At 46.0% G+C, this 8,140-nt stretch overlaps 1 non-coding gene across 1 annotated transcript; it reads right to left on the bottom strand.

The window, feature by feature from the left end:
• Positions 1-7,823: 7,823 nt before the first annotated feature.
• Positions 7,824-7,895, bottom strand: TRNAQ-CUG (transfer RNA glutamine (anticodon CUG)). Its single transcript has one exon. It is a non-coding gene; the product is annotated as a tRNA-Gln (tRNA).
• Positions 7,896-8,140: the final 245 nt, after the last annotated feature.

Genomic DNA, 8,140 nt, shown 5'->3' with positions numbered 1-8,140 from the left:
TTTCTGACCAGCTCTCGTTACAAAGCAGTGGTAGATCAGAATCAAACACAAAGTGTTCTCATCTCTTCTGTCCAAGCCAGCCATCTCTTCTGTCCAGCCCAGCCATCTCCTAAGGCCCAAAATCTGGTTTCCAAGGCTTTGCACAAAGCAGAGGATGAACATATATATTTTGGCCGATTCAGGTTCAGAGACTGGTCCCTTTATTAAGAGACCTTGGAAAAGTTTTGCCATTGAATTCAGTGGGAACAGGATCAGACCCCAAATCCATGTCCCACATAGTATTTCCCAAATTTGCAAATGAATGAAATCATTTAATGAAGCAAATGAGAATAATCAATGAGCTTCGTATTAAGACCCTTGGAACTGAACTCCCAACAGCTCAGTGCTGGCATGGAGGCACAGAGACGGAGGAGATGAGTGTAGGGAGAGGTTCTACTGCTACTCAACCTGTCCTGTTCTCTAGAGGTTGTAAGAGAAAGGCAGGAAGGCTGAGCCAGCTTCTGTGCATCTTCTTCCCTGGGTGCATAGCAGGCTGCTCCTGTTTGAACAATTCCCCAGCAATCCTGACAACCCAGAAAGGATATCTCCTGACAAGCAAATAGTTCAATTAGTTTTTCGCATTCACACTAATTCTCTTCTAGCTCATACCATGGCATTTCATTTATCCATCACACTGATGGACTCTGTAATTCTATCCCCTGTCAGGGAGCCAGCTACGTGAAGCAAAGATCCGAACCCATCAGAGATGTCATGTAGGCCTATAACCGGGCTTTAGAGAGACAAGGCGGAGAAGGTAATATCTTGTATTGGACTAACTTGTGTTGGTGAGAGAGACAAGCTTTCGAGCTACATAGAGCTTGTCCTCAGGTTTGGGAAAGGTACTAAATACCAGAATGAACAGATAGTTTAGCATAAGTAGTTAGTACATATTGTGAGGGGCCATTCAAGGTGTAGTCATAGGACAAAAAAGGGGGGTTGGTGGAGGTTTGTGGGTTAGAAATTGTTGTAATAATTTCCACAGATAATATCAATGTTTATTTTAAAGCAATTTCATCAATTTAAATTCACACAGCTGTGGGAAATTATGGGGGAGGGGGCAGAAAGAAGAGGGTCAGACAATAATTATTTAATGACACTAGACATTAAGATTCAAAACATTAGAGCTTTGTAACTGTTAAAACACACGTCAAAGCAGCACACAACGTTAATATCCTTACATCAAACTAATAATGTCTCAAGCAGCATTTTTCTTGCTTTGCCTGTCTGTAAATTTAGGTTATTAGAGATGGAAATATCTTTCATTGGTTTGTGTGTGTACGGTAAAATTGACGCTGACCAACATGTACAGATAAAAATCGAGTCTTTCCAAGCCTGCCTTTAGCTTCTGATTTCCCAGGTAACACTAGGTGCAACAGAACATGGAGCTTCCTCACCAGTTGCAGCTCTGGAAGAACTGCGCTTTCTGGAGACAATGAGAAAGCAACAAAAAAGGTAAAACCCACAGATGGCTGTGACAGGGGAGAGGCCAATGTGCCTCTGTAAATAGGCTTAGCCTGACTTTTCACAGTCATTACTAGTACTGAGGGAAGTGTTTGCAGTGACTAATTTATTGGATGAATTTCACCTTTTCCCCCCATTTGCTAGCTGCCCTCAAACAGATTGCAAAAGTCTCATACTTATTCAGGATTTGAAGCTCTGTGCAGATCTCTTCAGTGACTAATTCTTGGGCCAGCTGCCCCATCCAAATTGGAAATGTGAAATGCCAAAGAGCCAGACATTCCCAGGCCCTCCCAGAGATTGCTTCTCATGGAGCCAGCCAAGCCAGGCCCTTTTCATGGCAGGGGGGTTTAGTGCAGGATTTGAATGTCCTGCCTACTCAGAGGTGAGAGACAGGCAATCTCCACAAGTTGAAGCACTCCGTTTATTTAATTGGAGTGAGAGCTTTCTGCACACACTCCAGCCCCTGTGTAAAGGGGTCCACTCTCCGAAAGTGTGCTCCTCATGGCCAGGCGAGGCGGAGTGGCTGTCTCCTTGGATGCCCCTGCTGACAGTTGTTCCATCACTGCAGTGGGCTCTTTTTCCACAACTTGGCCCCTCCGGACAGGCCACACTTTTGTCCACCCCTTCTGGGGTAACAGAGAGTCCAACCAAGCTATCGTCCAATGACCTTATAGAAGGTCTTCCATCCATCTCTGTGCTCCAGGCTCCTTATACCTCTCTCCTCAGGGGGTTTCACCCACCTTCCTTGGTGGCTGATTGGGGAAGTCAGGCCAGCCCACTCTTCTGGGTTGCCACATAGGGACCCTGAAGTTGCCAGCTAAAGTCTACTCCCTCAGATCTCTTGCTACCTTCCTGGACCACTTCCTGCCTCATCCATTCCCCAGAGAGTGACTGCAGATGCTCTCCCTGCAGCCTCTTCCTGCTACAAACTTCCTGGCTTTCTGATCACCACCAGCCCCTCCCCAGCTGGGCTCTCTCATCAATTAAACCTGGCTTTCCCTCTTTCACAGGTGCTGCCAGTGATTAATATGTTAATTGGTCTCTCAGGCCCACATTAACCCCATCATAGAAGATTAGGGTTGGAAGAGACCTCAGGAGGTCATCTAGTCCAACCCCCTGCTCAAAGCAGGACCAACCCCAATTATCAGGGCTTGCGTGGGGTACACTCCCGCTCACACTGTGCCATGGGGCCTCAAACCTGGATGGACCAGGGGAAGTTCAGTCTCTGTTGTGGTATTAGGGGTTGTGTCTTCAAGGCTGAGCTTCCCAGGCTCAGATTCCTAGGCGGGGTGCTGTGAAGCACTTATTGCTGTTATGAACAGCCAGCTGGAGTCAGACACAGAATGAAGCAGAGCTTTCACAAACACGTTAAGCACCGCGAGATCCCTGAACCCCACATCCACGATGCATTCTGGTCTTGGTCTCTGAGGTGACTGCCAAACAGGGTGCTCCCTACTGTTCAGGGCGATGGTGACTTCTGTGATAAGGGCAGTGGCTTGTTCGGAACTGGACTGAGACCAGCTAACTCTTTTCACAAAGGAGTCTCCAAATGGCCATCAGATGGGAACAACTTTTGGTCACTACTGAAATGGACCTGATTCAGAACAGTGACTTGGAGAGAAAAAGATCTATAGCCAGTTAGCAATCCAGCCCTTAGTGAACTTGGCCTGATTAAAAGGACCAAGCCTTTCCATGAACTAGTCAGAATGGCTTCCATACTATTACCTATTGGTTGCTTAGCGGTGGTCGGCACGGCAGCGTCCAGCAAGGGCCCCAAGCCATCTACCCCCATTGGCTAGGAAAGCGGAATATCATGGCAAGTAATTGACAAATGTGCTCCAGCCACGGCACAACACAGTCTGCTGCAGAGCCTGACGCACGTGTGCGCAGACACTGCTGCTGCTGCCAGTCAGTCACTCGGGTTAGACTTTCCAGCTATGCACAGGGCTTGAACTTCACAGAGTGATGGATGCCACTTGTGACTGAAAAATGCCTTTTCTGTGTATCATTAACCGCGGCCTCAGCACTCCCTGCAGCTCTGTGAGACAGAGCGGCACAGAAATGTGACAACAGCAGCAAAGCACCATGCGGGGCTTTGGGCTCTCATGGCACTCAGCTGGCCCGGAGATGCCTCACTTACCATGGCCACATTGGCCTTTCATGACCACTGCCTGGCCTCTTTGATGCTCACTAAGTGTTGGCTTCTTGTCCTCAGCTGCCTCGAACTGTCACATCAAACGCTTGGCAGATCTTGGAAGGGAAAATGGACGTTTTCTGAAGAAAGCCACCAGGATAAACCAAATCCCCAGTAATCCTGAGTGGAGAGTATCCAACTTGGAGGCACAGGCACTCACAGGTTCACTCTACTGGCATGGGAGACGCACACATCTGGTAATGTCCTATTAGTGCCCCCTGCATGCCAGTGCCAACTTTCACTCTACTGTGATACCAGCAAGGACTGTTTTCAGAGTGGTAGCCATGTTAGTCTGTAAAAAGAACGAGGAATACTTGTGGCACCTTAGAGACTAACAAATTTATTTGAGCATAAGGTTTCATGGGCTAAAGCCCACTTCATCAGATACATGCAGTGGAAAATACAGTAGAAAGATATATATACACAGAAAACATGAACAAATGGGAGTTGCCATACCAACTGTAACAAAAGTAATCAATTAAGGTGGGCTATTATCAGCAGGCGAAAAAAACTTTTGTAGTGATAATCAGGATGGCCCATTTCAAACAGTTGACAAGAAGGTGTGAGTAACAGTGGGGGAAATTAGCATGCAGAAATCGTTTTTAGTTTGTGTAATGACTCATCCACTCCCACTTTTTATTCAAGCCTAATTTAATGGTGTCCAGTTTGCAAATTAATTCCAGTTCTGCAGATTCTCATTGGAGTCAGTTTTTGAAGTTTTTTTGTTGAATAATTGTGATTTTTAGGTCTGTAATTTAGTGTCCATGGATGTTGAAGTGTTCTCCAACTGGTTTTTGAATGTTATAATTCTCGATGTCTGATTTGTGTCCATTTATTCTTTTGTGTAGAGACTGTCCGGTTTGGCCAATGTACATGGCAGAGGGGCATTGCTGGCACATGATGGCATATATCACATTGGTAGATGTGCAGGTGAACGAGCCTCTGATAGTGTGGCTGATGTGATTAGGTCCTATGGTGGTGTCCCTTGAATAGATATGTGGATGGAGTTGGCAACGGGCTTTGTTGCAAGGATAGGTTCCTGGGTTAGTGTTTTTGTTGTGTGGTTGCTGGTGAGTATTTGCTTCAGGTTGGGGGGCTGTCTGTAAGCGAGGACTGGCCTGTCTCCCAAGATCTGTGAGAGTGAGGGATTGTCCTTCAGCAGAGGTTGTAGATCCTTGATGATGCGCTGGAGAGGTTTTAGTTGGGGGCTGAAGGTGATGGCTAGTGGCGTTCTGTTACTTTCTTTGTTGGGCCTGTCCTGTAGTAGGTAACTTCTGGGTACTCTTCTGGCTCTGTCAGTCTGTTTCTTCACTTCAGCAGGTGGGTACTGTAGTTGTAAGAACACTTGGTAGAGATCTTGTAGGTGTTTGTCTCTGTCTGAGGTGTTGGAGCAAATGCGGTTGTATCTTAGAGCTTGGCTGTAGACAATGGGTTGTGTGGTGTGGTCTGGATGAAAGCTGGAGGCAGTAGGTTTCCAGTATAGGGTGGTGTTTATGTGACCATCACTTATTAGCACTGTAGTGTCCCGGAAGTGGATCTCTTGTGTGGACTGGTCCAGGCTGAGGTTGATGGTGGGACGGAAATTGTTGAAATCATGGTGGAATTCCTCAAGGGCTTCTTTTCCATGGGTCCAGATGATGACGATGTCATTCATGTAGAACAAGTAGAGTATGGGCATTAGGGGATGAGAGCTGAGGAAGTGTTGTTCTAAGTCAGCCATAAAAATGTTGGCATACTGTGGGGCCATGCGGGTACCCATAGCAGTGCTGCTGACTTGAAGGTATACATTGTCCCCAAATGTGAAATAGTTGTGGGTGAGGACAAAGTCACAGAGTTCACTGTGTGTGTTTGGTGGGCAGAGCAGGGAAGCTAGTTACCAGGATTCTTGTTTTTTCTTCCAGGCTCTGCACTTAATTCACCGTACGACTTACAACAAGTGAGTCAAGCAGTGCCAGTCTTCAGAGGAAGTGTGAGAAATGCCAATTGTTATCCAACGGTGGATCCAGCTATGGTGCCAGTCACTGCTAGTAATGTGTGTTGCCCTCAACCACTGCCAGACAACTCATTAAACAGACCTTTCATTCAGGACTAGTCAAATTTTATATACCACTAAAAAGTAACAGGACTGTCAATGGCACAAATATCTCACATCATCCCCAACAGTCCTTGCAATGGTTCAAAACTCCTTCTAATTCCTCTGGAAATTCACCAGATGGTGTAACCACAGCAATTCCAGGAGTAGATGCCCCAGAGGATGGGCTGCATTTCTGGCAGCCTAAAAGTCCACTTTGGAGGGGGAAAAATCCATCTTTTGAGTCTTTTCTGTAATCAATCAATGCCTGATCCTAGGGTGCCCAAAAGATCATCAAACTGAAAAGTCACGCAGAGAGCTCCTCAGAGACTACCTTTTACCAGAGCCGAATGGAACCATCCTGCCAACATTTCCCAGTTCAGTTCTAAGAACACGATTTCCAGGGCCTTCTGAATTCAGCTAAACCTTTTTGTTCTTTCCTCTTTGAATCTGGTTTGAGTTCCTTGGAGGGACTGTGTGAAACAGTCTATATACGCACAAGGGAAACCCTGCTCTCCTCTCTTGTCTATAAAGCAACATTTGGACAAAAAGGCATTGTGCTCTGAATATTCATTCTATTAACTATTATGCTGTCATTCTATTATACCAATGACACTTTTTATATGGTCATGAAGATTAAAGCAAAGGGGACCTAGTCATTCATGCACATCAGTTTAAAATCATTCAATGTCCTTACAGTGGGGAATTAGCCTTGACAGTGAGCTATTGAACTGCATTCTAGTCACTGCTCAGGCTCCAGTTCAGTTAAGCACATGCTTAACTGCTCTGCTGAACAGGGTTGGACTTTAGCCAGTGCTTAAAGCTAAGTATGAGCTTAAGTGCTTTGCTAAATCAGAGCCCAACTTTCCAGAGCCTCTTATCCTCTGAGCCTTTCTCTATGCAAATTTAAAGGTGAGCTGGCAAAAGGAAACAAGCCTTGAATCTATCTGAGGGGCTTATCGGTCCCCTGCTCCCATTTCCTGAGCACCTCACCGTCTTTAATGTACTTACCCTCCCAATACCCCTGCAAGGAAGGGCTGTGCTGTTAGCCCCATTGTACAGAGCGGAGACGGAGTCAGAGAGGCCCAGATTTTTAAAGCTCTCTGGGCACTGCTGTGCTCAGCGTCACAACACCTACCTGGTTTAGGAGGCTAAATCTCATTTTCAAAGGGGATGCATGCACTTAGGAGTCTAAATTCCATCAACAGTCAACAGCTCCTAAATCAGATAGGAGTGCAGCAACTAAATGCCTTTAAAAATCTGGGCCTTAGAGACTAAGGATCAGATCTTTCAATATATTTTGGTGCCTAACTCCCATTGAAATCAACTGAAGTTAGGCTCCTAAATACCTTTATAAACCTGGGCCTGAGTGACTTAGCAAAGGTCATACAGGGAGTATGTGGCGGAGGAAAGAATCAAACCTGGATCTCCTGAGCCCCAGGGTATACCCTTACCCCTGAACGAGTCTTCCTCTCTAGGAACAGTCTGTTTCTCAGCTACAGATGGAGCTATATTAGATGTGTTTGATGGCTTTGCTTCAAATGCTCATTTATTATTTTTATTGCAGTAGTGCTCTGCAGCCCTCCTCAAAGCCTAGGACCTCATTGTGCTGGGTGCTGTACAAACACAGAACAAGATGCTCCCTGCCCCCAAGCAGCTTACAATCTCATGTGTCTGTGCCCTTTATGGGTTTGGTTTCCAGGGCTATTCTGGCAAAGGAGATTCCTGGCTGGAATATTCACCAAAACAGCACATTTTAAGAAGAGGAACTGGAGCATCAAGTCAGGTATAACCAATTACGGTTTATGCCAGGAAGGTCAACTATGGATGGTGTTTGCAAGCTGAATATTGCAGGAAAGGTATAGGGAGAAACATAAGGAATTGCATTTAGTGTTTGTGGACAGAGTCCCTTGAAAATTGATAGGGTGGTGCGTGCAGTGGGCAATCTGCTGGAGGCATATATTCACACTCTCACGGACATGCACAAGGATAGTTCAACAGTGAATCATAGAATATGAGGGCCGGAAGGGACCTCAGGAGGTCAACCCCCAAAGGAACAGGTTCCACCGAGATTTGAACTCGGATCGCTGGATTCAGAGTCCAGAGTGCTAACCATTACACCATGGAACCACCTTGTGCTAAGAAGGAGCTGTGGCAATCATGAGCTATTCACTGTGAAGGCAGCTCTACATCAAGCATGAGTCCTAACTCCGTTTTTATTTGTGATTGTAACAGACACCGTGACACAGGAGGTTAGAAGAGAGAATCCATGGAGTATGCTTATGCCGATGACATTATGTTGTGCCATGGAGATAAACACAAACAGGAAAGGGACCTAGAACAAGGGAGGGCTGCATTAGAAGGAAATGCTTTCA

This window comes from Natator depressus, chromosome 14, assembly GCF_965152275.1.
Source record: "Natator depressus isolate rNatDep1 chromosome 14, rNatDep2.hap1, whole genome shotgun sequence".
Classification (NCBI taxonomy): Eukaryota; Metazoa; Chordata; order Testudines; family Cheloniidae; genus Natator; species Natator depressus.
Note: the sequence above shows the minus strand (reverse complement) of the source record. Positions and strands in the feature narration are given on the sequence as shown.